Source organism: Grammomys surdaster, unplaced genomic scaffold (genome assembly GCF_004785775.1).
Source record: "Grammomys surdaster isolate TR1022 unplaced genomic scaffold, NIH_TR_1.0 99, whole genome shotgun sequence".
NCBI lineage: Eukaryota > Metazoa > Chordata > Mammalia > Rodentia > Muridae > Grammomys > Grammomys surdaster.
Window position 1 is genome coordinate 14,812,450 of NW_021604578.1, and position 20,558 is coordinate 14,833,007.

A 20,558-nucleotide genomic window follows, 5' to 3' on the forward strand; every position below is an offset into this window, starting at 1 on the left:
GAGAGAGAGAGAGAGAGAGAGAGAGAGAGAGAGAGAGAGAGAGAGAGGAGAGATTCTCTGAATCTAATTTCTTCTTGTTCTTCTTTGAGTACGACTACCAACAAACAGCAACCAACCCCCCTAAATGACCAACAACCGCTGATTCCACCCACTGGGGGGGGGGGGCTAGCATTTATATACTCTGAAAAGTTCCCAGAACTCCAAATGTCACACGATCTTAGAAACTATCTGCATCTGGCAAAACCATGCCTCTGCTAGAGCACGAGGCACATCATAGTCAGCTGCTGTGGACAGTTCGAAGCATCCTCCACATTCCTAGTCCTGGGATTAAAATGAAAAGCACATTCTGCCGGGCGGTGGTAGCGCACGCCTTTAATCCTAGCACTTGGGAGGCAGAGGCAGGCAGATCTCTGAGTTCGAGAGTTCAAGGCTAGCCTGGTCTACAGAGTGAGTTCCAGGACACCCAAGGCTACACAGAGAGACCCTGTCTCGAAAAACCAAACCAAAAAAAAAAAAAAAAAAAGCACATTCTTATAATAGTTTGTGTTTTTTAAAGAAATCAAAATTCCAAAATTGTCATTACAAAACATCTACAGAAAGATACCACCATAACAAATTCATGATTTATTCTGTATCTACCAAATGCTAAGGCTGTGGGAATTCCTATATTTACGTTACCTTATTAGATCCTACAGAATACTCAAGGTAGGTACCTTTGGGTGTAGGTTTAGAGTTCTTGCCATTTTTTTTTTAAGATTTTATTTTACACGCTCATGCATGTTAGTACAGGTGCTCTTTGAGGCAAGAAAAGGGAATTGAGCTGGAGTTACAATTGGTTGTGATCCAGTGGAAGTGGATTCTGGGAACTGAATTTGGGTCCTTTGCAAGAGCAGCTAACTGCTTGTTTGAATGAGAACGTCCCCTGGAGGCCCAAATGCTTGAGTACTTGGTCCTCACCTGGTGGACTGCTTGGGTAGGTTTAGGATGTATAGCCTTCCTGGAGAAAGTGTGTCGTAGGGGTGAGCTTTGAAATTTGAAAAGCCTCCCAGCGGTGGTGGCACACGCCTTTAATCCCAGCACTTGGGAGGCAGAGGCAGGCGGATTTCTGATTTCTAGGCCAGCCTGGTCTACAGAGTTCCAAGACAGCCAGGACTACACAGAGAAACCCTGTCTCGAAAATAAATAAATAAATAAATAAATAAATAAACAAACAGAAATTTGAAAAGCCATTAGCCATTTCCGATTCTCTCTCTTCTTTTCCTGCCTGTGGTCAGAGATGTGACCTCTCAGACTGCTGCTCCAGTTGCTGCGCCTGCCTGCTGCCACACTTCCCACCATGATGGTGGAAGGACTCTTGCTCTGTAGACCTGGATGGCCTTGAACTCACCTGCTTCTGCCTCACAAGTGCTGGGATTAAAGGCCTGTGCCATCACTGCCCAACTAGATGGTGAAGGACTCTCTATCCATAAGTGCAAATAAACCCTTCCTTCTATAACTTGCCTTGGTCATTGTGTTTTACCACAGCAGCAGAAAAGTAACTGAGCACCACTGAGCCATCTCTCCATCCCCAGCCTTTTTGTTTGGAACAAGTTTTCACTCCGCAGCCCAGGGTGGCTTCAAACTCATGACCCTCATGTCATTTGAATTTTGGATTACAGGGACGTACCACAAATACCTATGCAAATTTTCTGTCCATTTCAAATAAGGATTCTAATCCTAGAGATGGTACATAACCTACTCAAACTGACATTGCACATTTTGTTGCACAGTAACGTTTATTCAGACTCCAGATCACTCCTGACCTCTCTACTATGCAAATGCAAGTGCTTACTATTGTTCTGTGGCGGTACTCTGTAAGTAGATTTTATGTTACTGTAGCATGCACCGCACAGATGGTTGATTCTCCCAAGTAGTAATTCGCCAACATGTTTAGCTCATGTTGCTGATGTCTTTAAGGGATTAGTGCTGAAGAGTTAAAGAGATAAAGAGCACCCCACATGGTGACTCACAACCATCTGTAACTCCAGTTCCGGGGAATCCAGTGTCTCTTTCTGGCCTTTCAAGGTACCATAAACACATATGATACACAAACATATATGTAAGTGAAACCATCCATACACATAAAATAAAAGAATATTTTAAAAAGTCATAGAAAATAATCATTTTCTTTCTTTCTTTCTTTCTTTCTTTCTTTCTTTTTCTTTTTTTTTTTTTTTTTTTGGTTTTTTGAGACAGGGTTTCTCTGTGTAGCCCTGGCTGTCCTGGAACTCACTCTGTAGACCAGGCTGGCCTCGAACTCAGAAATCCACCTGCCTCTGCCTCCCAAGTGCTGGGATTAAAGGCATGCGCCACCACTGCCCGGCCAAAAATAATCATTTTCTAGGAAGAGTTAATGATTCTTTTTGAAACAGGACCCAAGTCTTTTTTATTCTGTAAGATATCCATTTGAAGAACATAGGATTTCCTAACATCAAATAGAGAACTGATTTCTTCTAGAGAATTTACAATTCATATTTGGCTCAAATAAATTTGATGTGGAATAGTTTCTCCTAACAGGCCTTCGGATCTGATGAGAAAAGAGGCGGGGAGGGGGAAGCATGTCACTGTTCATTTAGTAATTAAAGAACTCTTTTTCAGCTAATTCCATGATCTTGGCCCTACATAAGTATTTCACTTAGTTTTCAATTCTTTTGTTTTTAAATGATTTATTTTTATTTTATGTGCCTTGGTGTTTTGCCTGCATGCATGCATGTCTGTGTGAGGGTGTTGGATCCCCTAGAACTGGAATTATAGATAGTTGTGAGCTGTCATGCGGGTGCTGGGAATCAAACCCAGGTCTTCTGGAAGAGCAGCCAGTGCTCTTATCTACTGAACCATATCTCTAGCCCCTAGTGTTCAATTCTTAGAAATAAACCTCTTAAAGTATTAATAGCTGAGTCCTTCTTTCATTAGACCCCTAGGATCTTTGCAAGTAAATGTTGAGTAACTTGTGGTCTCTGTGTAAGCTGACATTTGCAGCTCTACTAGTCTGAATTTTGAGCCACAAAATGGTATAAGCTTAAATAATAATTATATTATGCTACCAAGATTTCCTTTTTGAACATAGTTTTTTCTATGTAACTGGGGCTGGCCTTGAACTCGTGATCCTCCTGCTTCAGGCTTCCTAGTGCTTGGGCTATAAGCATTCATCACTAAGGGGGCCGATTGTTCACGAGGCAGAGCCAGGAGTCTGCTGGAACCAGTCTGGACAGGCTGGTGAAAGCTGATTAGTAAACCTTCAGGAATGTTGTGAGTACACTGAAGGCTTTGCTAACTTGACATCAGCCACAATGGCAGTATTACAGACACGACAGCAATGCTGCAAAGCAGGCTCTCCATCCCCTCCCCATGCCCCAGAGATCAGCAGCTTGTATCTCCTCATGCCTAGAAAGTGGCAGTCCTAGCAGCCTTCATCCTCCACTCGGTGTACGTGAGACCAGAGATACCGATGTTCAGAGATCAGTTTTCATCTCTGAAGGTCAGAAGTTCTCTTTAGAGTGTCAACTGCTTGGCAAGGGCAGGTTGGCATGGAACATTGGAATACCCTAAGGTCTGAGGCAAGGAGTGACTCACTGTCCCAGTCAGCAGGGGACAGTCATTTCTCCACATGACAGGATTTTCCTTCCGGTATCAACAACCATGGGGACTATGAAGACTTCATTGTTACAAGACAGGAGAAGGAGGAACATGAGGAGAAGAAAAGTAGGGGGCCAGGAGGAGAGAGAGGCTGAGAAATCAGAGTTCAGGCCATTGAGATACTGAGGAATGTTCTCCACTAGACCAGGTCATTCATTACTCTCTTGATGTATTGTAGAAATCCTGCCTTCTCTGCATACCAGCCAGGCCAGACCTGTTTTAACTGGTAGATTTCATCTCGCCGAGAATGTTCTGAGAACTGTGTTTGTTTATTTCATGCATTTGCCAGAGACTTACAGGGCCTGCTTGGTTTACCTGGATCTAGCATGATGTCTGACTCAGCCTCTGAGCCATCCGGTTCTTTCACCTTTGTAGGTCAAGTCACAGAAGTGAAATTAAACCCTGGAAAACAATCCAGATAGCTCTTCACACTATCTGTATAAAGCGTTTAGACTGAACCTAGCAAGATGTTCCTTAAACATGCAGTCCTTTTCAGGCTTCTGCCAAGCATGAATTTGTTTCTGAAAATTCCAAGAAAGAATGGAAGCCTATCGGGCTTCTTTATCAGGTATGTAGCTGTGGAATTCAGGACCTTTAAAATGAATACCCCGAACAAATTCTCATTTGCAGCTCATAGTGTAATCCCCCATGGGGGTTTTTAATATCTTAATACTCAGGCCATACCACAGACCAATGAAATGAAAACCGAGGTGTACAGCTCAGACATTGGCAGGTTTAAAAAGTTCTCTGGCTGATGTAAGCTTTGTTGCACTGGTATTTGAGACCCACCGACTGAATGCAGGACTCGTAGTTTTCTGCCCAGTGTGATTTATTTTATGTTTAGTCACTGTCCCAAATATATTACAATTCATTTCCTTAGTGTCTGTTTCCCCAGTTGTTGCTTCCAGGACTTTAAATAGACAGTGAATCACGCATTCAAAACAATAATTCGATTGAAGTAGGCTAACTAACTGGCACACCACAGCCAGGCTCTTGTTACAACCTTGCTCAATAAAAAAAAATTCCCTGTTGATCAGACTGAATACTGATGAATATACAGAGGGGGAAAAAAGCATCCAAGCATCTTCTTGAAGAGCATAACTTGATAAAAAAAAAAAAACTTTTTAAAGAGCAATTTGAAGGCGTACATTAAATTTTAATATGTATGTTTTTATGTATCCATCACCTCCACTTTCTTTTTTTTGTTTGTTTGTTTTTCGAGACAGGGTTTCTCTGTGTAGCCCTGGCTGTCCTGGAACTCAGTCTGTAGACCAGGCTGGCCTCGAACTCAGAAATTCACCTGCCTCTGCCTCCCAAGTGCTGGGATTAAAGGCGTGCACCAACACTGCCTGGCCATCACCTCCACTTTTAATAATTCAGATTTAAAAAATAACTGGATAGGTTACAAAAATATATGTGTATTATATTAAGATCAATATTTTTTCTAGATTTTAAATATCTTAGCACATAAAAGCCTGTCTTGCCTGAAGCTGCTCAGAGACTCCCATAGTATATGTTGACACGCAGAAGTTATTTTCCCCGATGAGTTACTGCCAAGAGAAGTATCAAGTAAAATTATGTTCATGTTAAACAGTAGCTCTATACTTTTATGCATTAAAAAGGTTGTGTCTAAACTAACAGTGGTTATGCTGAGGAACAAAATGATGGTCTGACAGAAGGGGAAATACTGTTCCTCGGGTATTTCAGATTTCAAATGTACAACTTGCTATAACAACATACACAATTTAAACTTGTTAAATCACCTCTTACCACATTCTCTACAGCAGGGTCTAAGTTCTTTAGCATTACGCTTCATACATGCAGCAGTTTGTCCCCAAACGACTGGGGACAGGCTTCTGGCCAAGCTTTCGGAAATGTTCGTTCCGGTGTTGAGTTTCAACCTCAGCTTCCTAGGTACTCTCGCCGGAACCCAACTGTTGTCACCTCGGTTGCTGTCCTGTGTTCCACCTGTGGGAATGCCCTTCCTGCAATGTCCCCCTGCACTTCAGTAAGTACAACTGAGCAGCAGCTTCCCTGTACAGCCGTCTCTCCCTGAAGGACATTGACATCTTGTCATATCTGATAGGCCAGATGAGACCATCAAAGAATTGTATGACCACCTCAACGTAAAGTCCAAGGTCCGGTCAAGTTTAGTGTTCTCCTTCATAATGAGACACCGCATATCATGCTGGGCCACTGTGAGGACTGACTGAGGTAATTACAAAAAGCACTAGCTCAACGGCAGATCACAGTTCACAGCGGGTCACTATTATGACAGTGTCTTTATAATTTATTAAGTCAACCCTGGATATAGAAGCCATATATTTTAGTGTTCCTTCCCCAACTCTGTTCAATGGGGCTAATACTTGTTCTTTGTGACAATGAAATTATAAACTCCACCTACTGGTAACTTTCAAAGGAGTAATAAATCACTTAGAATGGATGACGTTGTGAATTTGAGGTGGTAAGAATGAAATAGTAACATAAAATTAAAACACCTGCTGGTATAAAATTCATATGTCAATGTTATTTCTTTAGTAAAATCACAGAAAATGGCCTTAGTCATCCCTAGAATTCTATTTGCACAAATATGATTGATACTTACAAGATGATAGAACAGAAATAGTAAGTTATTTACAGAAAACACCAGATGAATTTGCTTTAATATCTCTTTGGCAGTTAGTGTTCAGTTTTCACAGACGGCTCCATGTGTTCTGAAGTGTTGACATATGGGATTTCGTATGCTCCCAACTCCATGTTTCCTCTGTAGTCCACAGCAAGACTGACCGAGGCTTGACGTGCTTTGCTCCTTGGCTTGTTCCACTCTAAAATCACTAGAGCCCAGCTTTAGAGCTGGTAACACCACTGCCAGCCCAGCTGGGACAGGTTCTGTCCTCACTTAATCTCACCGGACAGACGTGAGCTCTGTGGCATGGCCCTGTGCCATCGGGACAACTGGGATCACCTGATATGGTATGTTGGTTACCCTCAGAAGAAGAAAGTCAAATTGTTATTTTATCTTTGGAGGCCTAACAAGCATTTTGCTGAATGTGAACGTTTCTTTGGTTTGTGTGTCCAGTATCTCACAGTTTGACTTTGTCTCAGTCTTTGTCTCTCAGCTCTAATTGGATCTGTTTTAGAGACAATAAATACTTCTTTGAAGTAAAACAAAATCTGATCAAAGTGTGAGCCGTTTAAGAGAAATACATGGATGCCTTAAATTTGGCATTTAACTTTGGAAAGCATTGGGGGCAGGGCACAGCTCAGATGGTAGAGTGTTTGTCTACCAAGCAGAAAGCCCTGGGTTTGGTCATGGGCACTACATTAACCATGTGAGATGGTGCGTGGTTGTAATCCCAGCACACTGGAAGCAGAGGCAAGATCAGAACCCCAAGGTCATCCTTGGCTAGAGTAGTGAGTTCAAAATAAAATAAAATAATTTTACAAATTATAAACACATGAATTCAGCTCCATTTCTGTCTCTGCCAGTCTTCTATTTCTCTTCCCCTTTGATCCTGTGGACTGAAGCCAGGACCTTGTGCTGACTAAATACAAGTCCTTCTGAATTCTGTACCACTGAGCTATCTACCTTTGGCCCTAATTGCAAAATCTCTTGCTAGAGAATCAAAGGTCCTGTCTAGTCTCCCGATTATCCAATATTTTTGGTTTTGGGTCTGTGGTTTTCTTAAAGAGTGGGGCATCTGGGACTGAAGAGTGGACTCAGCAGTCAAGAGCACCAGTTGCTCTTCCAACTTGGGATATTCCTAGCATCCACATGGCAGCTCACAAACCCAGTTCCAGAGATCCAGCACCCTCTTCTAAACTCAGCAGGCTCCAGGCACACATGTGGCACACGGGCATACATGCAGGCAAATACTTATACACATAAAACAATAAAATTAATTTTACAGATAAGAGCGAAGCACAGAAACTGACAAACTGAAACTAGCCAGTATATGACACAGGCACGCTTACATTACATGCATAAAATGTAAGAGGAAAATGGAGTTGGGGAACTTTATAATAATCAGCAGTAAACAAATCAGGTTGAGGAATAATGTGTTTGAAGAATAGTTCTGTTCCAGGAAGAGCAAATGAACCAATGCCCCCGGATAGCAGCATAAACAAGGAGGGAACAGACTGTTCATGAATACAGTGTGGAGTGTGGCTAGAGAAGAGGAAACGGTTAGCTCTGGCTTTAAAATCTTTTATTACAATGAATTATTATGAAAGCATATTGTTGCTTTCACATGCAGTGGGTATTATGAATACTGGAGGATGAAATCTACCAAAAACTGATCAGAATTAACATAAGAATTTAATAGGATTGCGGAATTAAAAACCAACGCCCATTGTATTGCTAAACACCAGCAATAAAATACCATTTGCAATAGCAACACGAACTACCAAGTACCTAGGAAAGACTCTAACAGAAAATGTGCAAGGCCTACCTGGAGATAGTAATCAATTTCATTAAAAACCATTAAGGAAAAGAAAATGGTATCTCAAGAGATAAATCTTCTACAGGAAAATTCACTATTTAAAACAACAACAACAACAAACAAAACAACAACAACAAATGGTCTTCAGCTGTGTGTAGTGAATGCCCACAATCCTGGGTGTGGTGGGGATCAGGAGTAATACAAGATCCTCCTCAGCTACATGGCAAGCTCCAGGCTGTCCTGGAGTTACAGGAAATCCTTTCTCAAATACAAACAAACAAAAGCCTGAGTGACTTGCTCAGCAGTTGAAACTTCTAGCTGCTCTTCTAGAGAACCCAAATTCACTTCCCATCACTCACGCCAGGAAGCACACAACTGCCTATAACTCAAGCTCCAGGAGCTCCAACACCCTCGTCTGGCCCTGTCAACACTTGTACATACACAATGCACAAACATACATGTAGGCACACGCCTGAACACATGAGTAAAAGTAAATTAATCTTCCAAAAAAGATAGATGAAGTGATAATAATATCAGTTTCATAAAATTGATCCATAAACTATAGCAATTAGGACAGGACATTGTTGGTAGATAGATGGACAAAAAACGTGAAATGGAACAGAAATCAAAGAAACCAGACAACACATAGGGAAGCTTTGTTTGTGACACAGAGTCATAAACCGGATGAAGAGAATTATCCAGCCTAGAGTAACCTCCATCCAGTGACTGGTCTCATAGCCTTATAATGCACCCTAAACATGGACAGTCTGAAGGGCCTTTAGATTGATGCTCCTTGCATTATGGTCCCACTGGCCCCTCTGGCCTGCGTATCCCCTTCCCCTTTTTTGCTGTTGCTCCAAATGAGATTCCACGGTCGACTTTTGGCTCACTCATCTCTGCTCTAGAGTCTACTTCGGTGAGGAGGACTCAGTTTGTAGGGACGTGAGGGAGGACAGGAGTGCAGTCCTAAAAGCTAAGAGTATGCCTTACGACTCAGTACGTACTTCAGAGTACATTCCAGAAAGCTCTCTTTGGGGATGAAGGAGCCATCAGGATATAAAGACATCTGGGAATTAAAATTCCTGGCAAAAATAACTCAAACAAAACCCAAGAAAAACAATTGGGCTTTTAAAATGATAGGTTTACTTGTACGGCAGCTGAATTTGGAGAGGTAAGGGCGAGCCCAGTAAGGGCGAGCCCAGTCTGCATCGTGGTCAGTTGCTAATCTGTAGAAGGGAAACTATAGTGGGCCTTGAAGACGGATTGAGGCGGGAGGACCTGAGAGGCTGGTAATTGGAGCAGCAATTGTAGAGCAACAGTGTAGAAACACCAGCTTTGTAGAACATGATTCTCCAAGCAAATCAGCTGGCTGGAGTCTTCATCAGATCGTCTGTGCTGCCCCTGACAATGCCCCATCACTGTGCAGGTTCCATCTGAAGTGGGAGGGGAGAGGACTGTTACACCTTCATCTGAAATTCTGTCTGCTCCTCCTCCAGGGCGTTTGTATGCAGTGCTGCCCCGATTGTGATTGGGGGGGGGGGAGGTACTAGATTATTTAGGCTGGGAAGGCTACCTAAGGGCATTTTGTCTATGTGGCTATAAGAGTCCAACGTTCATGATGGGTGAAGACCACAGTGTGGTAGCTTTGGAGTCACCTACGCTCCTGTAAATAGCCCCTCATCTATGCTTTATAAGTAAAGCACAATAAACTTATTGGCTCCTGTGGGGCTGTAGTTTGCTTGTGGGTGTGGGTTCTGTTGGGCAGAGTTGTGGATCCCATGTGTCTACCATGGCTCAGGGAGGCAGAAGCGTGGGAATTTGACTGAGTTCACTGCTGCGGGGCTCTGTCCTGGGCATGGAGAGGTCTCAGCCTGAAGTCCCACGGTGGGGGGGAGAGCTCCTGAGTAGGGGGTCTCAGGGCTGAAATGGCTGACCAGGAGACCAGTGGTCTTTGTCACCGCTGAGAGCAAGCCGCGGAAGAACTGAGACTCCAGAGCATATGGGCTGGACCGGCCCACAGCTGAGCGGAGCGAGAGGGAGAGCTCTGGCGGCACTCCGTGGGGTGAGAGACTCTTGGTTACCGGCACTCACTTGGCTGGGTCGGCTAGCTTGTTTGAGTTGGTGGGCCTCCGTGGTGGAAGTAGAGATTAAGCAGCAGCTTGGTAGTTAAAGACCCCCTCCATGGTTCTCCACAGCAGGTCCCAAAGACAAGAAGAAGTCCATGGTTTTAAAAGGTTTATTGTCATGACGGAAAATGGATGTGGATAAGCTGTGCCCCCCACCCCTTTCTCAGGGCAGACCTCAGTTAAATAGGGAGGGAGGAGGGTCTGGGAAGGAATGCTTAATTGGCTACGCCCTCTGGCCTTTAGGTATCTCATTAATATGGAGATCTCTTGAGGCCCTGAGGCCTGTAGTCACGCCCTCTACCTGTGGAGGGGCTGGTAGGGGCCATGACTGAAAGGCACTGAACAATGGAAGTCTTTGGCTGCATGTCAGGAGCCTGGAGTCTGGGAGTGTGGCGAAATGTATGCCGTCCCTTGCAGGGTCTCTGGCCATCTCTAATCAGTGCTCCACCAGAAACCAAGCTATCCTTACATGGTCCCACAGGCTTCCAGGTTGAACTTTTATAAAATTATACTTTGGTTTGTGGTTGGGACCTTGTAGCAGAAAAGTCTCCCCAGGAAAGGGATTCTTGAAACAACCAACAAAGTCTTTTGGCTGCCAGAGCAGGAGTCATGCAAGAAAGAAGACAGAATTTTGGTACAGATATCAGAGGATCTGATCTAAAAAGCTGATACAGAAATGCACATTTGCAAGTGATGGTGGCATGTGCCTACAGTCTCGGCATGTCAGATGAGAGGTTAGGGCAGGATGATCAAGAATTTTGAAGAGATGGCTCAGCGGTGAAGAGCACTGACTGTTCTCTCAGAGGATCTGGGTTCAATTCCCAGCTCTTACATGGCAGCCAACAACTGTCTGTAACTCCAGTCCCAGAGGATTTGATGGTCTCTTCTGGCTTCCTCAGGCAGTGCACAAATGTGATACGCATAAACACATTGTAGGCAAAATACTCGTACATATTTAAAAAGAAAAAAAAAAAAGAATTTGAAGCCAGCCTGAACTATATAGTGGGTTTGAGCCCAGCCTAAACTACATAGCAAGACCTTGTCTCAAACAAAACAACAACACCAACACCAAAAATAAATAAATAAATAAATAAATAAATAGATAAATAAAAATAAAAACAGCCTAGCAGAGTCAGGTGGATCTCAGAGATCAAGGCCAGCCTGGTCTACAGAGGGAGTTCCAGGACAGCCAGGCTACACAGAGAAACCCTGTCTCAAAAAACAAAAAAATAAGCAAAAAAAAAAACCTCAAAAGAATAATAAATCATTTTAAAATAATGAACTTCTTAGGGCTTGAGTGATGGCTCAGTAATTAAGAGCTCTTGCTGCTCTTGTAGATGACCTGGGTTACATTCCCAGCACCCACGTGGTAGCTCACAACCATCTGTAACTCCTCCAATTCCAGAGGATCCAGTACTGTCTGACTTCCACAGGCCCCAGGCACGCACATGGTATACATACACACACACACACACTCTCACACTTATATATGGCAAAACACCATACACATAAAGTATATGTACAGTCTTTTTGGTTTTGAGCCTAGCATTTTTAATGATTGATCCATCTCTCTACCTTCAAAGAAATAAATAATTTTTAAAAAAAGAAGTAATTATGCACATTGGATAGAAGAAGTATGAATGGATTCAGGCACAGGAGTAGGATTGTAGGTGACATGTTTTAGGAAGGCAAACATAGAAACACAGCCTGCCTGTCTTTGGGAACTATATTCTTACCTTTACACCTTATACTCTCATGCCGTCTGAAACAACCAAATTGCTTTTGGTAAATGACGTTGGCGAGCAGGACCAGCTAGCCCGGAACAAATCTCTAACTTAATTACTGGACTCTCGTTTGATTGCTCGGTTTTGTGGTCTCTAATGACCACAGCGTCTTCTCCGATGCAGCTGTTGTTTCTGACAGCACTGTTATCTTTGCATGCTAAAATGGTTAATGTTATCCTTGAATGACTGCGCGGAGTGCCACTCGGTCCAGATTACAATGGCATCTATGTCTGATCTCAGACAAACCGGTCTTGTACTCGCTGATCTAAAGATTATAATTAGCAACCCCATTCTTGCCGTTCTGTTCCGTGGACCCTGCCATTGACATCTTATTTTTTAATCTCTCAGCTGAAAACTACGCAGACGAGGTCTCTTTCCTGCAAAGGTTCAGTATTGCTTTTGTTTTGAATGCCTGCTACCTCCTTGTGGGACGCTTGGTTAAGCGAATGAGCCAGGGTTTCAGGTTACTCCTATGATGCTTGCCTGGGCTTTCTGTGGCTTCGAGGCTGTTTCTAAGCATTGCTCTGGCTTGCTTTCAGGAACCAGAGCCACACAACAATCCTCATTTATCGTTTAATCCCACCGCTCACTCGGTGCTACTCTTGTTCTTAGACCAGGGGAACCACAAACCCTCCGTGCTCCGCAAAGCCTCTGCTGTCTCTGGTAGTCCCGGTAAATATCCTTGCCTGGCTCTGTAGCTCCTCCCTGCTTTGTCTGAGGGTCCAGATTTGCCCACATCACTCCCACATTTTGGGAAACAGTGTGTGCCCTTGTGTCCACTGGCTGCTGAAGGACCACGCTATGTGCTGCTGTCTGGGCACCTCTACCTAGAGGAAATTCAAAACTGCCCCACTCTATATTTCATTTTCCCAGGAAGACCTGCTCAGCTGTAACCTGGCTAAGACACTTGGCCTACCTAATCTGTGTTGAGTGGGGGAATCAGGAACGAAAGAAATGAGTTTTAAAACATGTTGTTTTCCTAGGTGTGATGGCAGTCGCATGCAATCCTAGCACTAAGGCTGAGGCAGGAGGATAGCAAGTTTGAAGACAGCCTGAGATGTTTTGTGAGCTCTAGGCTAGCCCAGGAAACTTATCCAGATCCAGATTCTGCTACTTTGGGCCTGGTTATGGTGGTGCTCCTTTAATCTCAGCACTCCAAAGGTAGAGGCACATCTCTGTGAGTTCACAACTAGCTTTGTCTCCACAGTGAATTCAAGCCAGTCAGGGCTGCAAAGTAGGAACCTCTTTCTCCCAAATCCCCCCAAAAGTAATGTGTGTGTGTGTATGTGTGTGCGTGCGTGCTCGCATGTGTGCACACACGTATGCATATATATGTATATGTATATATATACATATACATACACACACACACACATATATATTTGATAAATGTTAAATGGTAGGTTCATTAAACGCTTTACATGTTGAATGGGCCCACATAATCCTTACCCAGACTTTGGTACAGGACACTTCCTGCAACCCTGAGAGTTCTCCTGGATGCTTTCTCAGGCAGTACTTCATGGTCCACCAGCCTGGCCCTAAAGTTGCTACTTCTTATTGCCATCTTTCTCAGCGTTGCTGCTTTTGAATTGGGGTCAATGGTTAATCATGCAGACACTCTTTCCAAGTCTCTCTTCTCTTGCCCATCAATGTGAAATTCACTCGTATTACATTAGGATTTTTTTAGTACAGGATCTTACTACTTAGCCCAGGTAAAGCTCAAATGCTGGCCCTCCTCCCTCAGTCTCTCGAACTCTGGGGTCATAGGTTTTTGTTAGTATACCTGACGACAGTGTCACCGGGCTGTCATCTGCCTCTCGGCATGTGCTACTCCAGCTGTTCGTTTAACCAGATGGTTCTCTATGGCTCATCTCTCCTTGGCCCGTGTCATCATTGGAGTGAAGGAATCAAGACCTAGTCTCCAGCTGAGATACAGAGCATGATTTCAAGCTGGGTCTTAGGTCAAAGGAAATATCTCAGAGGCTCCCATAGAACCTAGCCTAGCTTCGTGAACTAAGAGTTCATGTTGGCTTTAGGAGCAAAGATTAAGAGTGCCTTTCCTGGTGTTTCTGTCAGTGCACGGTGACTAGCGGCCTCTCTGTTCGCTTTGCCACCGTGTTCCCTATATCCTCTGGCGTCTTCCTTGTCACATTCCTCCTCTGAGCATGATACCTGCCTAGACAAGTTTCTGCCTGATCATACGATCTTCTGTGAAAGTCTAACTATAGATCCTGCTAATTCCTGATCTGTCCGCTGTTCTCACTCCTGAACCAAGGGTAAAGGAATAAAGTTGACAGGACAGACCCACTACTGTTCTTCAGAAGCAAGCCTGGCCAGTGTGCTGTGGCATCCTTATTTTGGACAATGGAAGTAAGGGCCTCCAAGGATGCGTTAGCTTTCTCACAATGTTCTCTTCCCATTTGGTTAATGATACCCCCTTTCAAAGTCTTTAATCCCTTCTACCCTGTGAGTGGAACACAGTTAACTGCTCAGTGCAGTGGTTCTCAGCCTGTGAGTTCCAACCCCTTTGGGTCAGACAACTGTCATGTAAGACCATATATATATATATATATATATATATATATATATATATGAATGATATATATGCATATATAGTGTATATATACATATATACTATATAATATGTATATACATTTACATTATGATTCATAACAGTGGCAAGATCACAGTTATGAAGTAACAACTAAATTAATTATATGGTTGGAGGTCACCACGACATGACGAACCGTATTAAAGGATCTCAGCATTAGGAAGGCTGAGAACCACTGGCCTAGTAATTTCTTATTTTGTGACAGTAGCCTACTCTGTCTTAAGTAAAGAGAATGAAAAAAATTCAGATATTCAGCTATTCCCTGTTGGGTTTGATTTTGTTGTTTGTGGCGCTGAGCATCAAACCCACGACCATTGCCTGTGCTACATAAAGCTCTCGGCGCTGAGCCACAACCCAACCCCTAAATTCCTCTTTAGAGCCATCCTCCCAGACTTCTTCCTCAATGGCCTGCTTTCTTTTCCTAGCGAACAACTCACTGTTCATTTAACTCTCTTCTGCTGGAAAGGTGTTTGATTCCACAGCTCCCTGACTGGAAAGAAAACGTGTTACGTGTTTGCAGTGAGACTCGTTATGTCTGGATTCTGTGGTTTCATTTCAGAGACTACCGCCTGCTGCTTGGCACTTTACTCTCTCCCTGGCACCAATGTTGTCACAGGTGTTTTGGGAAGAACATGGCTCACTGGTCTCCGAGAGTCTATTGCTCATCCATCTTCTGCCTGAGTTCGACCTTCCTAGGGGAGTGCAGTATTTTCTCTCTCACCGACACCTGGGCCTAGCATTGTGCCCAGCGAACAGCAGCTTAGCAATAAACAGGCAACTGCTGTGTCAGCAGGAAGCGCTGGCTTCTGGGATTTTAGCCAGTGAAGTCGACAGGACTCATTCAGCCTCTTCTCCTGCCTGGAATCCCTGCCTCTGCTCTGTTCCTGAGAGTCACTTCCCACTGGATTCACAGTCAGGCACACGGGAAAGGAAGTTCTGACGTGAACAGGAGGACTTTCTTGTCCACAGAGCCAAATATAGTGAGTAGTTTAACAAAGACCTTCATTTTTCTTCAAGGGCTTCGAACTTCAAGAATGAGTCAGAAGGAAAGCCTGGCTCCGAGCGGCCCTTCTTAGCGTTCATCACCGTTTAACCACGCGGTCTGAACACTGACTAGTCCCTAGGAGCCGGAAACACAAAAGTTAGTGAGGAAAAGACCCTTTGGCTAGGAGAGTGAGACATACAAACATGCTATGGCAACTCAGTATGATATCCTGACTGCTATATTGGACTCATTTAGTGTGATGGCAGCAATGACCTAAATTTTTTAATTTTAAATTTAATTTTTAAAATTTTAAAAATTTTAGGTAAGAGGCAACTGAGCTCAGGAAATCCAGTGACCCACTTCCTCCTACAAGGCCACACCCACTCCAACAAGCCACACCTCCTAATAGTGCTACTCCCTATGGACCAAGCATTCAAAACATGAGCCTACGGGGGCCATATCTAATCAAACCACCACATCAGTCAACCTTGGATGTGGGTGTCTTCTGGAAGGATGTGTCTTCTGGAAGGCACTTTCTACAAGACCCACCAGTTGAAGGCTATCTCTGTCATTTGAACTCTTAGCACTGAGAGCAGACATCTTTCCTCCTTGGTGGGGTATGGTGCAGTTCCTCTCTACGTTCAACATAAATCATCCTAATACTACTTAGACACACTGCTTTCCAGGTACCTCTTTTCCTTTTTCTGCGTGTGTGTGTGTGTGTGTGTGTGTGTGTGTGTGTAAGCCAGAGGTCAGTATTGGATGTTTTTCTTGAGGAACTTTTTTTGAGACCAAGTCTTTCACTGGGCTAAGCTGGCTGGCCTGTAAGGCTCAGAGATCTGCCTGTCTCCACTTCCAATGTACTTCTCCAGTTACATCACATCCAGCTTTCTTTGGGGTTAAAGTTCTGGAGATCAATCTTAGATACTTGTACATGAGCAGTAAGTATTGGGTCAACTGAGCTGTCTCTCCAGTCTGGGCCTATCTTGCTAAGAAAGGAATGGTTAGTGGAAAAACTATACTCCCAGCTTCTGAGACTGGACAGAGGGCTCCAACCAATTCTCAGTTGTATTTTCTTTGTCATCCATTCTAGAAGTCCCTGTACCCCAGATAACATCTCTATTGGTTGAGGATGTTCTCCAGATGCCATAACACAGACCCGTTCCTAAAGGGACTGAACTCTTGGTCTCCATTGTCCTTCTCAGGTTGGGGGTACTTCTCTAGTCTGTTTCCTGCAGCTTTTGAGGGGATGACAGGCAGTGCCTGTGTGTGTCACCTGAGTGCCCTCAGTCCCATCCATCTCCAATGGCCTGGGGTGCTTCTTCCTGTCCTTGTTGAAACTTCCCTCCAGTGTGCTAATGATCCCTTAATGCAGGGGGCTTCATGTGTTCAGGGGGAGCCTGATTATGGCTCAATGAGAGGTTTTTTTGTTTGTTTGTTTGTTTGTTTGTTTGTTTGTTTGATTTTGAGACAGGCTCCCTCTCTTCAGCCCTGCATGGCCTGAAACTTATGATTAGACCATGCTAGCTTTGAACTCACAGAGATTTGCCTGCCTCTGCCTCTGAGTGATGGTATAAAAAGCATGTACCACCATACCCACCTCCATGGGAGCCTTATTGTGTTCCCATTCTGAATATCAGAATCCCCAGCTCTGAAATGTAATGGGGACAGGTGGCAGAAATCCTCCACCGAGAGCGAGGGCGAATATCCCTGCCTCGATCCTGTGGTTCACAGTCCATAAATTCTCCCTGTTAGGTACCTCACACCCAGGAGGCTGGTGTCCCACCTCACATAGCATTGACTCGGGACTGGTGCTTCGGCACATTTTTAGAAAATGTGTCCATTTCTGTCTGGCCAGCAGCCTCTGCTTTGTGTGTGTGTGTGTGTGTGTGTGTGTGTGTACTAACATGAGGGGAATTCCATGGGCATAGGTAAGTAAGGTAAGTTTCTAGTATGATGGTTATTGGTGGGAGGCCATGTTAGTGGGTCAGACACTACGTGAGCTCTTAGTGCACTGCTTGGGTAGGTGGGAAACTAACACAGAGCCTGAATATGTGTCTATTACTGTGAGAAAATATCTTAAGATACACTTTTTATTATATGTTCATTCGTTGTGTGTTATTATGTGTCTCTGTGAGTGTAAGTGTAAGTGCCCAGAGGCATAAGATCCTCTGGAATTGGAACTGGATTTACAGACAGATGTAAGCCACATTTTGGGTGCTGGGAACCATATGGAGGTCATCTAAAGGAATGCGAAGTGCTGTTAACTGCTCAGCCATTTCTCCACCTCCTCAATCAGAATGGTTCTGATTACAAGGACCCATTGGATTTAGCTGCTCATTGACTGACTGTTTGGTCTCTTTTGGGGCAGGCATAGGGTTGTAATGTGGCAATGGTGACACAACGGTCTGTGTTTTCACTGTGGATCTGTTCATGTGCCCGACATGGCAGGAGTGCGTGGTGGATGACATTGACTGACACCAACCAACTGGTGGGTCAAATGTGATGCAGAGATGTTCACACTCTGTGGACAGTCTCACATGCCTATACACAAATACATAGGCTACTTCATGGAACCAGCCCTTTCCACTTTAACTTACAGACATAATTATTCAGACTTTTCTGATTTACTCTTTAGAGAGCTTCCCTACAAAGACTGTCATTAACAGGAGCAGAACTGAGTGTCAAAATTCCTCCCAATAGTTTCGGGAGGGGGGGGGAAGAACTACTTTCAGCTTGTTCTCTAGAGGTTTATAATTTATTTTCACCTGTCGTCAAGTCCTCTAAGAGCTCTCTCCACCATATCCTTACCTTTGTAGACTATCAGGCTGTGTCATCACCTTTGATTTGGGAATGTAGAACATGCCAAGGCAGAGGAAAGCTTACATCCTAAGGGTTAATCTGTTACAGGAATGTGAGTGGAGAACAAGCTCTTCCTACGCTGTTCATGTCTTCATATGAACTTTTGAGACATTCCAAAGCTATTATGTATTAACTTTATTTATTTATTTTTTATAAAGAGGCAGAGTTCTGGCAAACCATTCTCCCTTTTCTAGTGATGGATCCTGTGCTCTGCCTAATATCAAAAGATGATAAAAATGTTTTTATGCATCGCGTTGTTGTCTGAGAGCAGGCATCCCAGCCCAACTCTGAACATTAGTAGACAGTTATTTCTAACAAGGACAACGAAAGTTATTCTTGGTTTTTGGTTTGAGACAGGGTTTCTCTATCTATCCCTGGCTGTCCTGGAACTCAGAGATCTTCCAGCCTCTGCCTTCTTAGTGCCATGATTAGCGCATGTGTCACATGCCCGGTGAAAGTCTATTCTCTCCCCACCCCAACCCCGTTCCACTCTCCCTGTTGCTCCGGCCCTGCTCACTCTGGCACAAAGGTATTTGTTTATTCATTCATTCATTCATTCATTCATTCATTCATTCATATCTCATTACGGATGGTTGTGAGCTGCCATGTAGTTGTTGGGATTTGAACTCATGACCTCCGGAAGAGCAGTCAGTGCTCTTAACTGCTGAGCCATCTCACCAGCCCTGAAAGTGTATTCTTAATAAAGGTGTTATTCGAAAGAAATTCTCCAAGCAGACAGCCTGTGGTAGCTCCAGGGTAATGTAGTCCCTCTCAACTGTGGCACTCTAAGGAAAGTTAAATGCTTGATGCCCCATGATCCTGAGTGCCTGAGGGTGTCTCTCCCAGGTAACCTCATTGCTATGTGCAATTGAAAAATACTGACATTATGAAAGCAGTCGGTCAGCATCTCAGCAAGTAATTAAATACATATGCAGGTGTAAGATAAATAAAGCAACATGTTCTTGGCTTTAGTGGAAATATAAAGATTTATATTTGTTCATTTCATTCAAGCCTGAAGGTAGCATAGTATGATTGTAGTACTTCAGGTTAATTCAGGGGGTCCAGCTTTCTAGGCAAGTACTCTACCACTGAGACACACCCTCTAAGCCACATTCTCAAGCAGTATTTATTTTTTCTTTCATAGGTGTTTATTCTTTTTGTTTTGTCTCCAATTGTCTTAGTTAGGGTTTCATTGCTGTGAAAAGATACCATGGTAAAGGCAACTCTTATAATGGAAAATGTTTAATTGGGGCTGGCTTACAGTTTCAGAGGTTCCGTCCATTATAGTCATGGTGGGAAGCACGGCAGCATCCAGATAGACATGGTTCTGGAGAATGAGCTGAGAGTTCTACATCTTGATTGAAAGGCACCCAGGAGGAGGCTCTGAAAATTCCACACTGGGTGGAGCTTAAAACTAGGAGACCTCGGGAGAGTTCAACCGCAAGCTTAAGAGATGCCGCCAAAGGGAAAAGTGGTTCTGGAAAAGGAGGGAAAGGAGGTGCAGCCTCTGGGAGTGACAGTGCTGACAAGAAGTCTCAGGGTCCTAAAGGTGGTGGCAGTGAGTAAAGGTCAGACATATTCTATGTGAAAAACATGGGAAAATCATGGAAGCCATGGAAAAGTTAAAGTCTGGGATGAGATTCAGTGAAGTGGCCACACAATATAGTGAAGATAAAGCCAGACAAGGGGGTGACTTGGGTTGGATGACCAGAGGATCCATGGTGGGTCCATTTCAAGAAGCAGCATTTGCCTTGCCTGTCAGTGGGATGGATAAGCCTGTGTTTAAAGACCCACCAGTTAAGACAAAATTTGTATATCATATTATTATGGTTGAAGGGAGAAAATAAAATCATATGAAAGACTGAAAAAAAAGTAAAAAAAAATAAATAAAAACTAGGAGACCTCAAAGCAGTGAAACATTTCTTCCAACAAGGCCACGCCTCCTAATAGTACCACTTGCCATGGGCTAAGCATTCAAACCCATGAATCTATGGGGGCTGGACCTATTCAAACCACCACACCAACCTTCTTGTTTCTATCTGAAATCTTTTTTTTCCAACTGTTTCTCACTCT

The 20,558-nt window shown here is 43.7% G+C and overlaps 1 pseudogene; it reads left to right on the forward strand.

Annotated features, from left to right (window-relative positions):
- Positions 1 to 17,544: 17,544 nt before the first annotated feature.
- LOC114634794 lies at positions 17,545 to 20,332 on the forward strand (annotated as a pseudogene).
- Positions 20,333 to 20,558: the final 226 nt, after the last annotated feature.